Source organism: Schistocerca serialis, chromosome 1 (assembly GCF_023864345.2).
Source record: "Schistocerca serialis cubense isolate TAMUIC-IGC-003099 chromosome 1, iqSchSeri2.2, whole genome shotgun sequence".
Taxonomy (NCBI): domain Eukaryota; kingdom Metazoa; phylum Arthropoda; class Insecta; order Orthoptera; family Acrididae; genus Schistocerca; species Schistocerca serialis.
Genome location: NC_064638.1, coordinates 1088607329 through 1088627074, shown reverse-complemented (window position 1 = coordinate 1088627074; position 19746 = coordinate 1088607329). Strand labels below are relative to the sequence as shown.

The window sequence follows — 19746 nt, the reverse complement described above, 5'->3', positions numbered from 1 at the left end:
CTCCGGTGTCAAGCTCTCCATTTCCGAGTAGAATGTCCTCGATTACATGTTTATACAATCCAACCTCTGTCTTCCTTTATAGATTTTGCTCACTGCAGCTCCCTCTAGTAGTATGGAAGTAAGTCCATGATAACTTAACAAATGTCCTATCGTCGTACCCCTTCCCCTAGCCAGTATTTTCTGCGAATTCCGTTATCTTCCGACTCTGTAGAGAACCTCATCGTTATTAATATTAGCAGTAGTTTTCAGCAGTAAGGACACATCCGAAACGCTTCGATTCTCATCTTTTTCCTCTTAGTTTCTCGCAATTAATTGAGGCGCGTTTGCAGACAGTCACTTCGAAATAAGGCCACGATCGAATCCTCCTCCAGCCGAGCTGGTGAAATTGTCTGCAATGGTCGCAACTTTGACGATTACTAATTGTAACTTTCTTGCCATCATACACTAAAGTAAGACGTATTATAAAAAAGCAATCCGTCTTCAGGGCACGAGTGGCCTACCGGGACCATCCGACCGCCGTGTCATCCTCAGAGGAGGATGTGGATAGGAGGGGCGTGGGGTCAGCACACCGCTCTCCCGGTCGTCGTGATGGAATTCTTGACCGAAGCCGCTATAATTCGGTCGAATAGCTCCTCAATTGGCATCACGAGGCTGAGTGCACCCCGAAAAATGGCAACAGCGCATGGCGGCTGGATGGTCACCCATCCAATTGCCGGCCATGCCCAACAGCGCTTTCCTTCGCTGATCTCACGGGAACCGGTGTATCCACTGCGGCAAGGCCGTTGCCAATACGTATTGTAGGTATGTAGCAAATGTTTCGCACCCGTCATGAAGTACAAACGTGTATCCGATACAATGAGCCGGCCGAGGTGGACGAACGGTTGTAGGCGCTTCAGTCTGGAACCGCACGACCGCTACCGTCGCACGTTCGAATCCTGCCTTGGACATGGATGTGGGTGATTTGTATTCAGGTGGTTCACGTGAAAATGTTTCTGACGTGATTATGGCCACACAACGGGAATTAGGAGATTTGAACACGAAATAGAAGTTTGAGTTGGACGCATGGAATATTCCATTTCGGAAATCGTTAGGGAATTCATTATTTCCAGCCCTACAGTGTCAAGGCTGTGCCAAGAATACCAAATTCCAGGCATTACCTCTCACCACGGACAACGCTATGGCCGATGGCTTTCACTTAACGAGCGAGAGCAGCGATGTTTAAGTAGATATGTCAGTGCTAAGAGACAAGAAAAAATGCAGGAAATGGAAATTAGCGGTAGTAATCAATGTGGGATATACGACAAACGTATCCGTTAGGACAGTGAGCTGAAAGTCGCGGTAAGTGGGCTATGGCAGTAGACGAAGACGCGGGAGCCCTTGTTAACAGTACGACATCGCCTGCAGCGCCCCTCCTGGGCTCGTAACCATATTAGTTGTACATTAGACTATTGGAAAACCGTGGCCTGGTCAGGTGAGTCCCGATTTCAGTTGGTAAGAGCTGATGGTAGGGTTCGAGTGTGGCGCAGATCTCATGAAGCCATGGACCCAGTTTGTCAGAATGATACTGTGGAAGCTGGTGGCGGCTCCATAACGATGGGCGCTGCGTTTACATGGAACGGACTGTAAGCGTTCTGTCATATCGCTGGGTTGGTTGCGGAGTATCTTTGTGGGTAGCCGCGTCTGTTGAGTCGAGCACGGGATACAAAACTGTTATGTTGTGTTGTGGGTAGCTCTGCATGTGAGAGGCATGGTTAGTATGGAAGTTAAAGTGTTGCTACAAGTGCTATTACAGTAAAATGATAAAATATGCAAATGATTCAGAGGAAAGTGCGTCAAGAAGTAATTTAAAAATGAGCAGTGCTGCTGATAACGTATTTGTGTATCCTCTCGTTGCGTGTCGTACCGTACAGTATCAATCATCCGCGCCGTGTTTGGTCTCCCAGAATGAGCTAATGTAATCTGAAAAAAAAATTGGTTACCATAAAAGAGTGCAGTCAAGTGCCACTGCCTTGTAGCGAGCGTGAGGACATGCGTTCGGCCATCGCGTTCCGCATTATCAACAATCAGCCGCGCCACGACGGTTACACGCACGCTCGTACAAGTGAAAACTGAGAACTGAAAAATTAACTTTAGAAACAGTGTTATATCATTACTAGTGTCAAGGAGGTCTGGTGTCAAATATCTGTGTATGCGTGACGAGCGTAAGAACTTTCGTGCGATCATTCGGCTTCCGCTTCGTCAACAATCACCCGCGTCGTGACGGTTACGCGTACGCTCGTCCAAAGATATTATCGACTGTTAAACATCCATTAATTGGGATAACACTTCTGATTTAGAGTGTAAACAGTGCAACCTGCGACTTTTTTATCGTCTCCTAATATAGTTGTTCATACCAGACGTAGAACAGTGTTGTGTTTTGACGTTCAGCGGCTCCCCTAACTCGCTTGAGTGTTTCGATAGATAATTTCAGGCAAGCCAGCTGTGGAGCAGAATAGTACGACCGCCGCCGGATTATCAGGTACGTGGTGTGAACAGGGCACACGGTCCCGAAGTGAGAAGGCAGGTTTAGAATTCCACCCCACCCAAATGTACTCCCGGGCGTGTTGCAGGACTCGGTCCTCTAGCCCAAATAAACCAATCGTTGACCGGTAATGTTTGTCTTCGGCTACTTGGAGACCATTTGCAGCCATCCGTGGACTTCATGTTCCCAAACAACGATGGAATTTTTACAGACGACAATGCGCCATGCCACCGAGCCACAGTTGTCTGCAACTGGTTTGACGAACATCCTCGACAATTTGCGAACATTTATGGGACATAATCGACTGTTTGTGCACAAAATCCAGCATCGGCAAAACTTTCACAATCAGGGACAACTGAAGAGGCATCATGACTCAGTGTACGTGCAGAGGGCTTCCAACTGCTTGTTGAGTACATGCCACGTCGAGACGCTGCACTACGCCGGCAAAAGGAGGTCCGACACGATATTAGGAGATGTCCCTCGCTTTTTGTCACCTCAGAGTGTTAACGGTGTTAACCTCTGCTACACAGGAAAGTCTTTTTCCCGCATTCCCTAAGTCGTTCATCATTATCTCTGTCCCATAACGGTGACCACGATTCCAACGAAATTTTTCCTGAAGGAAAGCCACAGACTCTTCTCTTCCTCGTAGTGATTGAAATTCATCTGGGTATTACGCCGCGTCATTGCTAAAAATTAACAACAATAACAAACTAAAACCGACGTTTCGGCCGAATTGCAACGGCCTTCCCCAGGGCACCGATTTTTCGAAGCAATCACAGGATCCACGAAATGATAGGTCCCACCAAGGATGTAGTCAACATTCGTAACACTGCAGGTGTTTACGAACTACGGTGTGAGTGCAGAGCTGCCTACATACCAGGTGTACCGGTATGAAATGAGCGTTAAGATACTGTGTCGATAGGAAACATTTATTGTGAACGAGCCTTAATTTTTTTTTTGTTGGTATGACATTTGTCAAAGATATTTTGTACACATCAAGTCATGGAAAAAACAACATCATATGTTTTCATCGTGTTAACAATGTCGAATTTCATTTTAAAAAAAGTGCTGCAGAGTCCCATCGAATGCTTGTCGAGACATATGGTGATCATGCTCTATCAGAATCAACATGCAAAAGATGGTTTCAACGGTTCAGAAATAATGATTTTGATGTAAAAAATTAAGAACGTGGAAGACCACCAAAAAAGTTCGAAGATGCCGAATTGCAAGCAATATCGGATGAATATGATACTTTGACTCAGAATCAAGTGGCAGCAATGCTAAATGATGCACAACAAACAATTTCTGACCGTTTGAAAGCTATGGGAAAGATCCAAAAGTGTGGAAAATGGGTGCCACATGGAATGAAAGACAGATGGAAAACCGAAAAACCATTTGTCAAATTTTGCTTGAAAGACATAAAAGAAAATCAGTTTTGCATCGAATTGTTACTGGCGATGAAAAATGGATTTATTTTAAGAATCCTAAAAGGGAAAAATCATGGGTTAATCCGGGACAATCATCAACATAGACTGCAAAACCAGATCGATTCAGCAAGAAGACAATGCTCTGTGTGTGGTGGGATCAGAAAGGTGTTGTGTATCATGAGCTTCTAAAACCCGGTGAAACTGTGGATACTAATCGCTACAGACAACTAATGATCAATTTGAACTATGCATTGATCGAGAAAAGACCAGAATGGGCCAGAAGACATGGCAAAGTACAGGGTGATTCAAAAAGAATACCACAACTTTAAAAATGTGTATTTAATGAAAGAAACATAATATAACCTTCTGTTATACATCATTACAAAGATTATTTAAAAAGGTTTTTTTTCACTTAAAAACAAGTTCAGAGATGTTCAATATGGCCCCCTCCAGACACTACTGACCCGATACTCCAACTCGTTCCACACGCTCTGTAGCATATCAGGCATAACAATTTGGATAGCTGCTGTTATTTCTCGTTTCAATTGATCAATGGTGGCTGGGAGAGGTGGCCGAAACACCATATCCTTAACATACCCCCATAAGAAAAAATCGCAGGGGGTAAGATCAGGGCTTCTTGGAGGCCAGTGATGAAGTGCTCTGTCACGGGCTGCCTGGCGGCCGATCCATCGCCTCGGGTAGTTGACGTTCAGGTTTCATAACTAACCTTTTTCGTAGGACTCTCCATACAGTTGATTGTGGAATTTGCAGCTCTCTGCTAGCTCTGCGAGTCGATTTTCCTGGGCTGCGAACAAATGCTTGCTGGATGCGTGCTACATTTTCATCACTCGTTCTCGGCCGTCCAGAACTTTTCCCTTTGCACAAACACCCATTCTCTGTAAACTGTTTATACCAACGTTTAATACACCACCTATCAGGAGGTTTAACACCATACTTCGTTCGAAATGCACGCTGAACAACTGTCGTCGATTCACTTCTGCCGTACTCAATAACACAAAAAGCTTTCTGTTGAGCGGTCGCCTTCTTAGCATCAACTGACGCTGACGCCTAGTCAACAGCGCCTCAAGCGAACAAATGTACAACTAAATGAAACTTTATAGCTCCCTTAATTCGCCGACAGATAGTGCTTAGCTCTACCTTTTGTCGTTGCAGAGTTTTAAATTCCTAAAGTTGTGGTATTCTTTTTGAATCACCCTGTAATTTTTTTACACGACGATGCACCTGCACACAAAGCAAAACTGGTTCAGGATACAATCAAAACACTTGGCTGAGAGCTGCTAGCCCACGCGCTGTATTCACCAGACTTGGCCCCTTCCGACTACCAGGATTCGAACCTGCGACCGTAGCGGTCGCACGGTTCCAGACTGTAGCGCCTAGAACTGCTCGGCCACGCCGGCCGGCACATGGGCATCCACGAATAGCCTCTTTCTTTCTATCTTTCCTTACGTCATGACTAGCCAATCATATTAGAGGACCAATTAAAAGTTTCACAACAGTGACGTCAGACATCGATAGTCTGTAATAAATTGAAGCACCTATGCCCATGCAAAACCAGTAGCGCCCTGAGGAACGCCGTTGCAATTCGGCCGAAACGTAGGTTTTAGTTTATTATTGTTGTTAGTTTTTAGCAATGACGCGGCATAATACCCAGAGGAATTTTAATCACTATCACACCGGCCGCGGAAGCCTACATTCTTATGTCTTCTCTTCCTCGTTTCGCGAGGGATTCACGACTGAATTCGCGCGCGAATGGCGTCCGGAGAAATCTCGCGGACTCTGGTTGTGGATCCTCTGGAGAGCAGGAGGGCAAACCGGCGAGCCGGCAGCTGTCGCCAACACGGCGGTGCTGGCTGCCGGCCGGAACCAGAAAGCGGTCGTCCGTGCCCGCCGAGCTGACGAACGCTAACAGCGCTAACTGGCCGCCAAAGCGCCGCACAGCCTCAAAGCGGCCGCCCCTCACACGCCTCCAGCTCCCGCACAACGGCCCGGCGCTCACTCACCACAAGCTCGCTGTCTAAAAAATGAACGACCGTGCAGGGCCACAGTAACAGTCTGCGCCTACTTTGAAAGTTAGTGTCACGCACCAAAACACACCACAACCCTTCAAAGTTATGTAAAATACACAACTGGCCATTAAAATTGCTACACGACGAACATGACGTGCTACAGACGCGAAATTTAACCGACAGGAAGAAGATGCTGTGATATGCAAATGATTAGCTTTTCAGAGCATTCACACAAGGTTGGCGCCGGTGGCAACATGAGGAAAGTTTCCAACCGATTTCTCATACACAAACGGCAGTTGACCGGCTTTGCTGGTGAAACGTTGTTGTGATGCTTCGTGTAAGGAGGAGAAATTCGTACCATCACGTTTCCGACTTTGATAAAGGTCGGATTGTAGCCTATCGCGATTGCGGTTCATCGTATCGCGACATTGCTGCTCGCATTGGTCGAGATCCAATGACTGTTAGCAGAATATGGAATTGGTGGGTTGAGGAGGGTAATACGGAACGCCGTGCTGGATCCCAAAGGCCTCTTATCATTAGCAGTCGAGATGACAGGCATGTTATCCGCATGGCAGTAACGGATCGTGCAGCCACGTCTCGATCCCTGAGTCAACAGATGGGGACGTTTGCAAGACAACAACCATCTGCACGAACAGTTCGACGACATTTGCAGCAGCATGGACTATCAGCTCGGAGACCGTGGCTGCGGTTACCCTTGACGCTGCATGACAGACAGGAGCGTCTGCGATGGTGTACTCAATGACGAACCTGGGTGCACGAATGGCAATGGCAATCGGATGAATCCAGCTTCTAATTACAGCATCATGATGGTCGCATCCCTGTTTGGCGAAATCGCGGTGAACGCACATTGGAAGCGTGTATTCGTCATCGCCATACTGTCGTATCACCCGGCGTGATGGTATGGGGTGCAATTGGTTACACGTCTCGGTCACCTCTTGTTCGCATTGACGGCACTTTGAACAGTGGACGTTACATTTCAGATGTGTTACGACCCGTGGCTCTACCCTTCATTCGATCCCTGCGAAGCCCTACATTTCAGGAGGATAATGCACGACCGCATGTTGCAGGTCCTGTACGGGCCTTTCGGGATACAGAAAATGTTCGACTGCTGCCCTGGTCAGCACATTCTCCAGATCTCTCACCAATTGAAAACGTCTGGTCAATGGTGGCCGAGCAACTGGCTCGTCACAATACGCCAGTCACTACTCTTGATGAACTGTGGTATCGTGTTGAAAGTGCATGGGCAGCTGTACCTGTACACGCCATCTAAGCTCTGTTTCACTCAATGCCCAGGCGTATCAAGGCCATTATTATGGCCAGAGGTGGTTGTTCTGGGTACTGATTTCTCAGGATCGATGCACCCAAATTGCGTGAAAATGTAATCATATGTCAGTTCTAGTATAATATACTTGACCAATGAATACCCGTTTATCATCTGCGTGTCTTCTTGGTGTAGCAATTTTAATGGTCAATAGTGTACTACTTAAAGCAGTTTAAAAGGAAATACTGGAGTCTCTTCTAGATGAACAGCAACTTCGCTTAGGAAATATCGAAGCACTGAGACGTCTCCTACTCCTTCTATAAGATAATTACTTGCACGTTCCTTAAAGTGATGGGTACGGGGTCGAGTCTGTTTACAGATATGTACGAGGATTGTCCAGAAAGGAATGCACCCCATTCCTTTTTCTCAGCAGAAAATAAATGCTACGAATGCGAAACGCTAGGTATGTATTATTTGAAGTCTCCTGTGTGAACGCACCAAGTTTCCGTCACTTCCGACGGATAGCGTAGCTGCTGGACAGTTTCAAAAATGGATCTGTAGGTGGTGTACATTACTAGCAACGTGCCGTTATTGAATTTCTCACTGCAGAGAAAGAAACTGTGGGGAATATTCACAAACACTTGTGCAAAGTCTGTGGAGCAGCTGCTGTCGGTAGAAGTACAGTTAGTAGATGGGCACGGAGGGAGGGGTCACCAGAAGGCGGTAGGCTGTTCGGCGGAGCTCCACGATTTACAGCGGTCGGTGAGACTATTCACGGCTGTCACACCAGATATGCTGCAGCGAGCAGTCTGGAACCGCGAGACCGCTACGGTCGCAGGTTCGAATCCTGCCTCGGGCATGGATGTTTGTGATGTCCTTAGGTTAGTTAGGTTTAACTAGTTCTAAGTTCTAGGGGACTAATGACCTCAGCAGTTGAGTCCCATAGTGCTCAGAGCCATTTGCTGCAGCGAATTGGTGTTGTCATACGCGAGGACAGACGCATTACTACTCGGCAGTTGGCGCTGCTTCTGTCAGTCTGGAAAGGAAGTGTGGATGCAATTATCCGCACTCTTGGATATTCAAAAGTGTGGGCAAGATGGGTCCCGCGGTGTCTAACGCTGGATCACAAATCGCACAGAAGAAACATCTGTCTTGATTTGTTGCCACGTTTTGAAGCTGAAGGGGAGGCCTTCTTGTCCCGGATTGTGGCAGTTGATGAAACGTGGGTACACCATTTTGAGCCCGAAACAAAACGACAGTCGATGGAAAGGCGCCATTCCCACTCCCCACAGCAGAAGAAATTCAAAGCATCTGCTTCTGCCGGTAAGGCCATGATCACCGCATTGTGTGACTGTGAAGGTGTGATTCTCATTGACATAATGTCAAGTGGCGGTACCATTAATTCTAAAGCATAAGTCAACCCATTGACAAAACTCAAGACGCGTTTCCGCCGACTTCGGCGCCACAGAAACCCAGATGTTTAGCTGCAACATGATAACGCTCGGCCCTACACAAATCTGAAGACTGCTACTGCAAAGCGGCATCTTCAAATCCATAACATACATTAATTTAGTGCCAATGTATGTGGTACACTGTCATCTAGTCCTGTATGTGTATTTTACACACCTGTTTCGGAGCATCCCAGCTTCCGTAACAATGCAAACAATTGATTTCGGGTTGTGCAAATAGCGTATACTATGATAAAAAGTCTGCATTCGCCAAAAAGAATATAAACAGTCGAAATACACAGGGCCAATTCCCACTATTCTGGAGACAGAAAATTGTTACACGAACACAAAAACACAGAGGTGCCCGCCAGCGCTGACGATGTCGCAGTGGCACGTCTGTAGACTAGTAGTTTGGGGGTAATGAGCGAGAGAATATGAAAAACTCAAAAAAATGGTTCAAATGGCTCTGAGCACTATGAGACTCAACTGCTGAGGTCATTAGTCCCCTAGAACTTAGAACTAGTTAAACCTAACTAATCTAAGGACATCACAAACATCCATGCCCGAGGCAGGATTCGAACCTCCGACCGTAGCCGTCTTGCGGTTCCAGACTGCAGCGCCTTTAACCGCACGGCCACTTCGGCCGGCTGAAAAACTCACATGTGGTTTTTGAAGGCTTTGCAGGTATCGCAAAACCCACATGTAGGAGGAGCTTAGTCACCCTATGCATGTGGAACCATTCGCAATGTATTTAAAAATAACACTAGACAAGAAACTAGAGCAACATTTTATTATAATATGGCTTTTCCAGCATGTCGTGATGTCAGTGAATGATGGGTACCAACAAGAAGAACGGTATGTGAAATACAAACCGCTGAAATGAAATTTCTAAGAACAAAAAGCTACTCAAGAATAGACCACAGAAGAAACGAAACAGCACAAGAACGGATAGTAGAACCAGCTGAAAGTGGAATAACCAAATATCGCAGCACCTTGTAAAAACACGTACAAAGAATGGACAATAAACAACTTCCCAGAATAGCCTTAGGGTACAAACCGGCAGAAGAAGGGATGTTGGAATACCTAAGAAGCGATGGAGAGACAAGTTTTGAAGACGGAACAGACTCAACGCCTAACCCATGAAGCGTAGGAGGAGGAGGAGGAGGAGGAGAAGACCTAACGTTGAGGAGGGCCATTTAGCCCTCGCCGTTACTGCTCGCCCGCGCTGTCAACAACACACACCGAATCCAGGGACACCGTCTGTTCATGCTCAGCAGGAGTCGGGGGCAAACAAACATTTTACAGGGAAGCGCCATCTCTTCAAGAGCGCTGTTTACCGAGTGAACTCATTCACTCATCGGCAGGATCCTGCTGACACACGAACGGTGGACACGCCAGCGGCGTATTTTACACCGTGAATCAGACTCGCGTCACAAACAAACGAATGGTTGTCAGCATCGTTAGCACGTGCGAGCCAAGTACTGCCGTGTCGGTTAGCTGATCGTACGTGTTGGTACTCAGCGTGTCAACGGTAACGATTAAAATTTGTTCATTAAATATTCTACCTGTGTTTCTAAGTAGAGATGCGCACCATTCAATTTAGTGAAACTTCGAAGGCTTTTATATTTTTTTTTTTTTTTTTTACATTTTAATGCATTTGACAAGTCTCCTACAACCAGCGCTAGCTCTAACTGATAAAACAGTGCAGCTGAAAGATATTTTACGGTTTGTTAACAATCTGTCACAGAATTTTATACACTCCAGTACTGTCTGTAGATTAAAATCGAAAGTCAGAATTGATTTACGCAGTCGAAAAACGTTTGGTTGGTGTAGTCCTCTTCACCAAACACACGCGGCAGTGCCATTGTAAGACAAGGGGCCGTGAAAGTCCTTTTCTTCAGAAAGACGTGACTTAAGCTTCCTGACTATTGGACGTTGTCCTACGAATGACGCAATGGTAACGGAGGGCCATATGTGCGTGAACCCTTCCTCCCCATCTTCAGGATTACTGCCATTTTATGATTCTGTCTTTATGTGGGATTTCACAATAAATATCGATCGCATGTAAATGCCATAAATGAAACATCTACCATTCCGTTTCGATTAATGCGCCAACTACCCATCATCCAACAAGGGCTGTCGTATGCAACGGGTTTATGGCTTCTTCTGTAGTGTAAATAAAAATGTTCAAATGTATGTGAAATCTTATAGGACTTAACTGCTAAGGTCATCAGTCCCTAAGCTTACACACTACTTAACCTAAATTATCCTAAGGACAAACACACACATACACACACACCCATGCCCGAAGGAGGACTCGAACCTCCGCCGGGATCAGCCGCACAATCCATGACTGCAGCGCCTGAGACCGCTCAGCTAATCCCGCGCGGCGTAGTGTAAATATTTCTGGAAATTAAGCGCGCACTTGAATCCTATTCACTCGTCAACAGACATAAAATTGCACTACGCTGCCAGCCTTATTTCTCTCATATTGTATATTTCCTGAAAAGCTTTTTGCCAAGTGTTGTTAATAAACATTATAACAATCTTATCCTCCGTCGTCTCTCGCATAATATCAAAAAGTAAAACACGACCCACAAAGGAAATAAAAGATAAGGAAAGAGAAGGGAAACGAAAGAAAAATACTTAAATACTTCAGTATATATTAGGGCAACGCGTATTAACCAAACAAACAAGTATGTGCAACAGTTTATGATATTGTGAGGAGTTCGTTAGGTTGGACATTCTGTATTTATCTCTGTTGATAGACCATTGTCAGTAACACTCTTTTCTATCATGAAATTGATACTTTTGTATTTTCTTTTAGCATTGTACACAACTGGCAGATAAGCGTGGAGAGCTCTCAAAGCAAGTAATAACCGCTAGAATGGCGCTAAAAATGTCCGCCAAATCACCCAAAAGACCCCACGTCTACGAGATGCAAAACCCTATCTTCTTTCATTTTCTAAAGGGAACTGATGCACTTACTTCTGTTACTTCCACTCACCGCTACGGTCGAAGGTTCGAATCCTGCCTCGGGCATGGATGTGTGTGATGTCCTTAGGTTAGTTAGGTTTAAGTAATTCTAAGTTCTAGGGGACTGATGACCACAGATGTTAAGTCCCATAGTGCTCAGAGCCATTTTTGAACTTCCACTCAAATTTATCCACCCGCTTCATTACTTTCGAGAGGTAGAGTGAAAGGGGTGTTACACATACACTCCTGGAAATGGAAAAAAGAACACATTGACACCGGTGTGTCAGACCCACCATACTTGCTCCGGACACTGCGAGAGGGCTGTACAAGCAATGATCACACGCACGGCATAGCGGACACACCAGGAACCGCGGTGTTGGCCGTCGAATGGCGCTAGCTGCGCAGCATTTGTGCACCGCCGCCGTCAGTGTCAGCCAGTTTGCCGTGGCATATGGAGCTCCATCGCAGTCTTAACACTGGTAGCATGCCGCGACAGCGTGGACGTGAAACGTATGTGCAGTTGACGGACTTTGAGCGAGGGCGTATAGTGGGCATGCGGGAGGCCGGGTGGACGTACCGCCGAATTGCTCAACACGTGGGGCGTGAGGTCTCCACAGTACATCGATGTTGTCGCCAGTGGTCGGCGGAAGGTGCACGTGCCCGTCGACCTGGGACCGGACCGCAGCGACGCACGGAGACACTGTTGCTCCTGGAGTATCGGCGAGGACCATTCGCAAGCGTCTCCATGAAGCTGGGCTACGGTCCCGCACACCGTTAGGCCGTTTTCCGCTCACGCCCCAACATCGTGCAGCCCGCCTCCAGTGGTGTCGCGACAGGCGTGAATGGAGGGACGAATGGAGACGTGTCGTCTTCAGCGATGAGAGTCGCTTCTGCCTTGGTGCCAATGATGGTCGTATGCGTGTTTGGCGCCGTGCAGGTGAGCGCCACAATCAGGACTGCATACGACCGAGGCACACAGGGCCAACACCCGGCATCATGGTGTGGGGAGCGATCTCCTACACTGGCCGTACACCACTGGTGATCGTCGAGGGGACACTGAATAGTGCACGGTACATCCAAACCGTCATCGAACCCATCGTTCTACCATTCCTAGACCGGCAAGGGAACTTGCTGTTCCAACAGGACAATGCACGTCCGCATGTATCCCGTGCCACCCAACGTGCTCTAGAAGGTGTAAGTCAACTACCCTTGCCAGCAAGATCTCCGGATCTGTCCCCCATTGAGCATGTTTGGGACTGGATGAAGCGTCGTCTCACGCGGTCTGCACGTCCAGCACGAACGCTGGTCCAACTGAGGCGCCAGGTGGAAATGGCATGGCAAGCCGTTCCACAGGACTACATCCAGCATCTCTACGATCGTCTCCATGGTAGAATATCAGCCTGCATTGCTGCGAAAGGTGGATATACACTGTACTAGTGCCGACATTGTGCATGCTCTGTTGCCTGTGTCTATGTGCGTGTGGTTCTGTCAGTGTGATCATGTGATGTATCTGACCCCAGGAATGTGTCAATAAAGTTTCCCCTTCCTGGGACAATGAATTCACGGTGTTCTTATTTCAACTTCCAGGAGTGTATAATCCGTGGAAGATGCTGTGGTTATCAGACCTGAAACACACTACGTTAGGAGAAGAAGACGAAGGAACCGGTGAATGGAAAGCATTCGCTTACCGTAAATAAGGATACCTGTACATGACTGTGGAACTTGCTGCTTTAGAGTACACATCTTACCTCCCTTCTAAAGGATTATAAGGAAGGAAGATTAGGGTTTAACGTCTAGTAGGCATCAGGGTCACTGGAGATGGAGCACAAGCTCGGAGTGTGTGTGTGTGTGTCTGTAATAAATATAAAAACACGTTTAAATTAAATGTTCAGCATGTAGCTATATTAACAAATTAAATGGTTCAAATTCCTCTGAGCACTATGGGACTTAACTTCTGAGGTCATCAGTCCCCTAGAATATAGAACTACTTAAACCTAACTCACGTAAGGACATCACACACATCCATGCCCGAGGTAGAATTCGAACCTGCGACCGTAGCGGTCGCGCGGCTCCAGACTGTAGCGCCTAGAATCGCTCGGCCACTCCGGCCGGCACCGGCTATATAAATTAACTAACAGTGAGAATGTAAAATGGCACATTTCACATCGTTAAGTTTTATCGTGTGATTGATCTATGGAACATGAAAGTAAGAAAGCAACAGTATTCCTCCGGAATGCGAACCCAGATTAGTAACGACTACCCCACCTCGCTCGGCAAGCAAATAGGGCGAACTCTTTGGAGTCTCTTTCCTGCCCTATTACCTGTAGCTGACTATTCATAGTTTCAAAGCTTCTTGATTATATCCCTAAAGGTAACAAAAAAAATTTTTTGGTTCCTCTAGAGCGATTTAATTGCACGTTTCCATCTTCTAAGGATGCAGTTCGCTCCGGTTAACAGAGAACTCATCTTGTTGATAAAACGCCCCTCTACGCTCTCTTTGATCTTTTCTGAGCGGGAAAATTAGTTTTTATTGCCTACTACGATTCACAGGTCTGAAAGTCACCCCATCAACTCTATTACGAAACTGAAGGAACTCGGTTATTTCAAGGTAGCGCGCAGTATAAACCTTTCACTCCTCCACTTTGTACCGAGAAATCAACGGAAAATAAATACTAAGGGGATACGTCCTCCGCCAGGCGGTACGGGGGCTCGTCCCCAGAAGAGGCGAAGCAAACAAGCTGATGAAGAGGTTATTTTAATCTGTGTAGAGCTCCCATTCCGCTCGCCCGACGCGAGTTCAAAAGCACCGAACGCGCTCGCTGCTTCGCCGTGGGGCCGAATTACAGAAAGAATGCCTCGGAGTGCTCAGTTATCTCGGCGACGACTACATGAGGATGTAACGCAATCTATTTGTTAGGCGTTAAGCACTTCATATAGACCCCCAAATTTTGTTTATGGAAAATTACAGAGTGGCGGCGGTAGAGAATTTCCATAAATTTTCCGCGCCGCCCCTCCCCCTCGCTGTGTTTCCTGTCTGCCCGGACGTACCGCCCCCACCGTGCCCACGCCCTCGCAGGCCAATGGGGCCTGGGTGCGGTTCACAATAATTATGATTCCCTCCTGAATGCGGCCATATATAGCCTTACATAATACGCGTTGCACGCACACCAACACGCGGCAGCACGCGCACACACGCACGCCACAGTTTATGCCGTATAAGTTAGACGCAGCGCTAGCTCACACACACACGCACGCCGGACACACGGACACGCCAACGCTCCGGAGACGTCATACGGGGACTACACCCATGGAACCGGTTTGAGCGTCACCTCGCCTCTTTGTTCGGTCCACCACTCCCAATATATCTAGGCGTGCACGTCCCGCCGCCCATGCAACCGAAGCGGCGTCGCATCGGGCGCTAACTGTCACCTTCACAGACTACGCCCCCACCGCTCTACGCCTTCGCTAATCCATCTGACACGTCCTCCCCTCCTTTCGTACCGTATGGCAGGGAACGGCATTGCGTAATTAACAGTACACACAACCGCTACTGTGGCAATATTTGTTCGCATAACACTAGTTAAGACCCGTTCACGTCTATTCACGTCTGTATCTACATTAACGCACGATCGCGCAGTATCTTTATTGTGTTCATCGCGTACGATAACATCGTTGAACAGAGGTGACCAGACATATATGTAATTTTTTAACGAAACCGTAATGGTTTCACGCGACACATAAATATGTTTCTTACTTTATCTTTCTCATCATCATCATTTAAGACTGATTATGCCTTTCAGCGTTCAGTCTCGAGCATACTCCCCCTTGTAAAATTCCTCCATGATCCCCAATTCAGTGCTAACATTGGTGCCTCTTCTGATGGTAAGCCTATTACTTCAAAATCATTCTTAACCGAATCCAGGTACCTTCTCCTTGGTCTACCCCGTCTCCTCCTACCCTCTACTGCTGAACGCATGAGCCGGCCGCGGTGGCCGTGCGGTTCTAGGCACTTCAGTCCGGAACCGCGTGACTGCTACGGTCGCAGGTTCGAATCCTGCCTCGGGCATGGATGTGTGTGATGTCCTTAGGTTAGTTAGGTTTAAGTAGTTCTAAGTTCTAGGGGACTGATGACCTCAGATGTTGAGTCCCATAGTGCTCAGAGCCATTTTTTTTTTTTTTTGAACCCATGAGTCTCTTGGGTAACCTTGATTCTCCCATGCATGTAACATGACCCCACCATCTAAGCCTGTTCGCCCTGACTCGTACATCTACAGATTTTATTCCCAGTTTTTCTTTGATTTCCTCATTCTGGACACACTCCTGCCATTGTTCCCATCTACTGGTACCTGCACTCATCCTAGCTACCTTCATATCTGTAACCTCAACCTTATTGATAAGGTAACCTGAATCCACCCAGCTTTCGCTCCCACACAACAAAGTTGGTCGAAAGATTGAACGGTGCACAAATAACTTAGTCTTGGTGCTGACTTCCTCCTTGCAGAAGAGAGTAGATCGTAGCTGAGCGCTCACTGCATTAGCTTTGCTACACCTCGCTTCCAGTTCCTTCACTATGTTGCCATCCTGTGAGAATATGCATCCTAAGTACTTGAAACCGTCCACCTGTTCTAACTTTGTTCCTCCTATTTGGCACTCAATCCGTTTTTATTTCTTTCCCACTAACATTACTTTCGTTTTGGAGATGCTAATCTTCATACCATAGTCCTTACATTTCTGATCTAGCTCTGAAATATTACTTTTACTTTACAAACTTTCAATCGAATCTGCCATCACAACTAAGTCATCCGCATATGCAAGACTGCTTATTTTGTGTTCACATATCTTCATCTCACCCAGCCAGTTTATTGTTTTCAACATATGATCCATAAATAATATGAACAACAGTGGAGACAGGTTGCAGCCTTGTCTTACCCCTGAAACTACTCTGAACCATGAACTCAATTTACCGTCAACTCTAAGTGCTGCCTGACTATCTATATAAAGACATTTAATTGCTTGCGAAAGTTTGCCTCCTATTCCATAATCTCGTAGAACAGACAATAACTTCCTCCTAGGAACTCGGTCATATGCCTTTTCTAGATCTATAAAGCATAGATACAATTCCCTGTTCCACTCGTAACACTTCTTTATTTTTCACAAAAAAAAAGTAAACCGTCTTTTGATTGTATGTTACTGTATTTTTCTTCTGTACTGTCTAGATTTAGGCTTTTACGCTATTATCGAGCACAGTGCCAAAATTTCTTTGACTTATCGTAGGGCTAGTCTTCTTTACCTGCTTTGGTGTTACTGTGCCAGATATGACGTGTTAATGGTCTAAGCACTTTTAGCATTGGACTAGATAATGCCCAAAAGCCAAAATGTAGAGGCTACAGAAGAAAAATACAACAATATATAATCAAATGGCCGTTTATTCTTTCAAAAATACCGCGTGACTGTCGATCAGCAGCATCGGATTTTTTTTACATAGAGAAGTGATGTACACGAGGTGATCTTCATGAACGAGGACAAACTGCAGAAAAGTATCCCAGATAGGACTGATGTGTTGGCAGAAGAGCCAACACCGTGTTGCTAGAGGAGGCCGAACTGCACGCGTTTAAGCTCACGCAGACTGGCGTGAGGTCTGGAACAGTTAAAGGAGTTATACTATGAAGAGAAGAATGTAGCGGCTGGAATACTTGACTTTAATCCGTGATTGGAGAACATCGCTCTTGATGATACATTAATTATAATCTCAATATAAACTGGTAATGGCGCCTTGCTAGGTCGTAGCAAATGACGTAGCTGAAGGCTATGCTAACTATCGTCTCGGCAAATGAGAGCGTATTTGTCAGTGTAGCATCGCTAGCAAAGTCGGCTGTACAACTGGGGCGAGTGCTAGGACGTCTCTCTAGACCTGCCGTGTGGCGGCGCTCGGTCTGCAATCACTGACAGTGGCGACACGCGGGTCCGACGTATACTAATGGACCGCGGCCGATTTAAAGGCTACCACCTAGCAAGTGTGGTGTCTGGCGGTGACACCACAAGGACAAAAAAGTTCATACGGACATATAGCTGGAAATGCGTTCCAAGTGACGCAAACGTATCTTTTATTGTTCTCATTTTAGGAACGTATTTTGTGTTTAAAGATTTACTCTGTTCTCTTTCAAGCACTACACCTCTAATGTTCCCCGGTCCGTTTTCAGCATTTCTTCTATTGCCTTCAGTCATACGCCTCTCGAAGGAATACACAAAAAAAGAAAAACTTCGCCGCACTTACTGTATGTGTAACATCTCCAGACTTTCTCTACAGTTATTTCTGTCGTGTGACAAGTAATATTTTTAAACGCATTATCTATATTTTCGATAGATCTGCCCAGTAATTGTTATGTTCAACGTTAAAAAAAACTGTAGCGTAAGCATTTGTATCGTGTAATCTGACGCTAATCTATATCCATTGCAGTAACAGGGCAATATGCATGCAGTGTATTGAATGAAGACACTCTTGCCGTGCAAGTGATTGCGGTGGTGTCAAATTGCCTTTCTTTCACGTCCTTTTTCTGACGAAAATATCCAAGGGATGAAATTTTGTTGTAAACATTGTTGACTGTTAGCATGAAAGGAGTCTGCCTGCTGGCTATATTTCTTCCATTATCTATTTCGGAGCAAAAGCTCCACCATCAGGATTTTCAACATTCACATGAGGCTTTCTGCTAAATGCAGACAGCCGTCGACGTTCTTTTATTCAGTATATGTATATGTCAGATACGATCAGAAGCGCTATGAAATCGCTTGCTTAAGACACTGTTGTCCGTTTGGCGTAACGAATGGCGGCTCTCTCTGATTAATAGGTAAATGCAAGATAACTGAGAGAGACCCAGACAGTAACGAGTCGTCACATAGAACAAATATTCAGTGGAAATAATAAGAAACGATATCAAATGGGACGAACACGCAAAATCAGATTTAACAAAGCTGAATGGAGGGCTTACATTTTTCATAATTCTATCCAGTTTTTTGCGAAGCTGTATTCCATTTCCAGATCCGTAGCTGATGGAGTATTTGCTTTTTATTGTATTTACTTGCAGTTGATTTATTTGCGAGTAGTTTCTGGGTCGCAGCTTAGAATTGTTGGAAGGGTTCTGTAAAAGAAGTTAAATACAAGACGCTAAAGTATCCAGTGATGCTGCTTCGACGTTTGGGTCGCTTGTCTATTAAACAAGACAACATGCATCAAAAGAATTCAAAGAGGCACTTCTACGTTCATAATAGTCCCGTGAAGCCATTACGAAAAATGTGGCACAAATCCTAAGGGAACTTAAATGGGAATCCTTGTAAGAATGGCAAAGTAGTTCTCGCTGTTGGATAAGTTCAGGGAGGCTGTATTTGCTGCAGACTGTGCTGCCTCACCAATACAGTTGGACCGCAATAGACCGGTGATGCTGTATTGTAAGATATCACAAAAAATCCGGTGATGCTGTATTGTAACATATCACGAAAACAAACAAAATAATGTTGGTCTGTCCCACTACCGCGTACTTCACAGTGGCTTCTAGTACATAAACTTCCGGAAGAAGCTTAACTCCATCACAAATAAGACTGAGTTCCTATGTGTTACTTAGTGCACTTGCGACTGCCTAGCGGAATATTTGACCTGTACAAGGAACATGTTAAGGGCCCATTCTCCTCAGTCAGGGTATATAACAAGCGACTTTTACGAATTTTAAGGAAAAACTGATGAAGCTATCAACGTAAATCTTCTTGTATATTATTACTCAACCACTGGACAACGTTTTCTGATTTTTTAAAGAAATTTAATTATTAAGCCACCCATTCAAGGAGTTAAATTTCCTCTGTCCAAAATGAGGTGTGTCCATGACGGTGGTCCGGCACTCTGCAAATCTTATGCGAAATTAAAAAACAAGAAGAATTGTTTAATCTACACATATTGCGCAGGTAATAACAGCACAGTTTTCTATAATTTGAGAATAATGGCGGACGTTTGAAGCAAAGATGCTGTTTTGTCGCGACTTTTTGGTTACGTTCTTTGCAATGACTAAATCAGAAGAAC

The 19746-nt window shown here is 45.8% G+C and overlaps 1 protein-coding gene across 4 annotated transcripts in view; it reads left to right on the top strand.

Moving 5' to 3' along the window:
• LOC126416044 (early growth response protein 1-like) overlaps positions 1-19746 on the top strand; it is a 156890-nt gene that overhangs the window by 55332 nt on the left and 81812 nt on the right. The gene's annotated exons all lie outside the window — the stretch shown is intronic.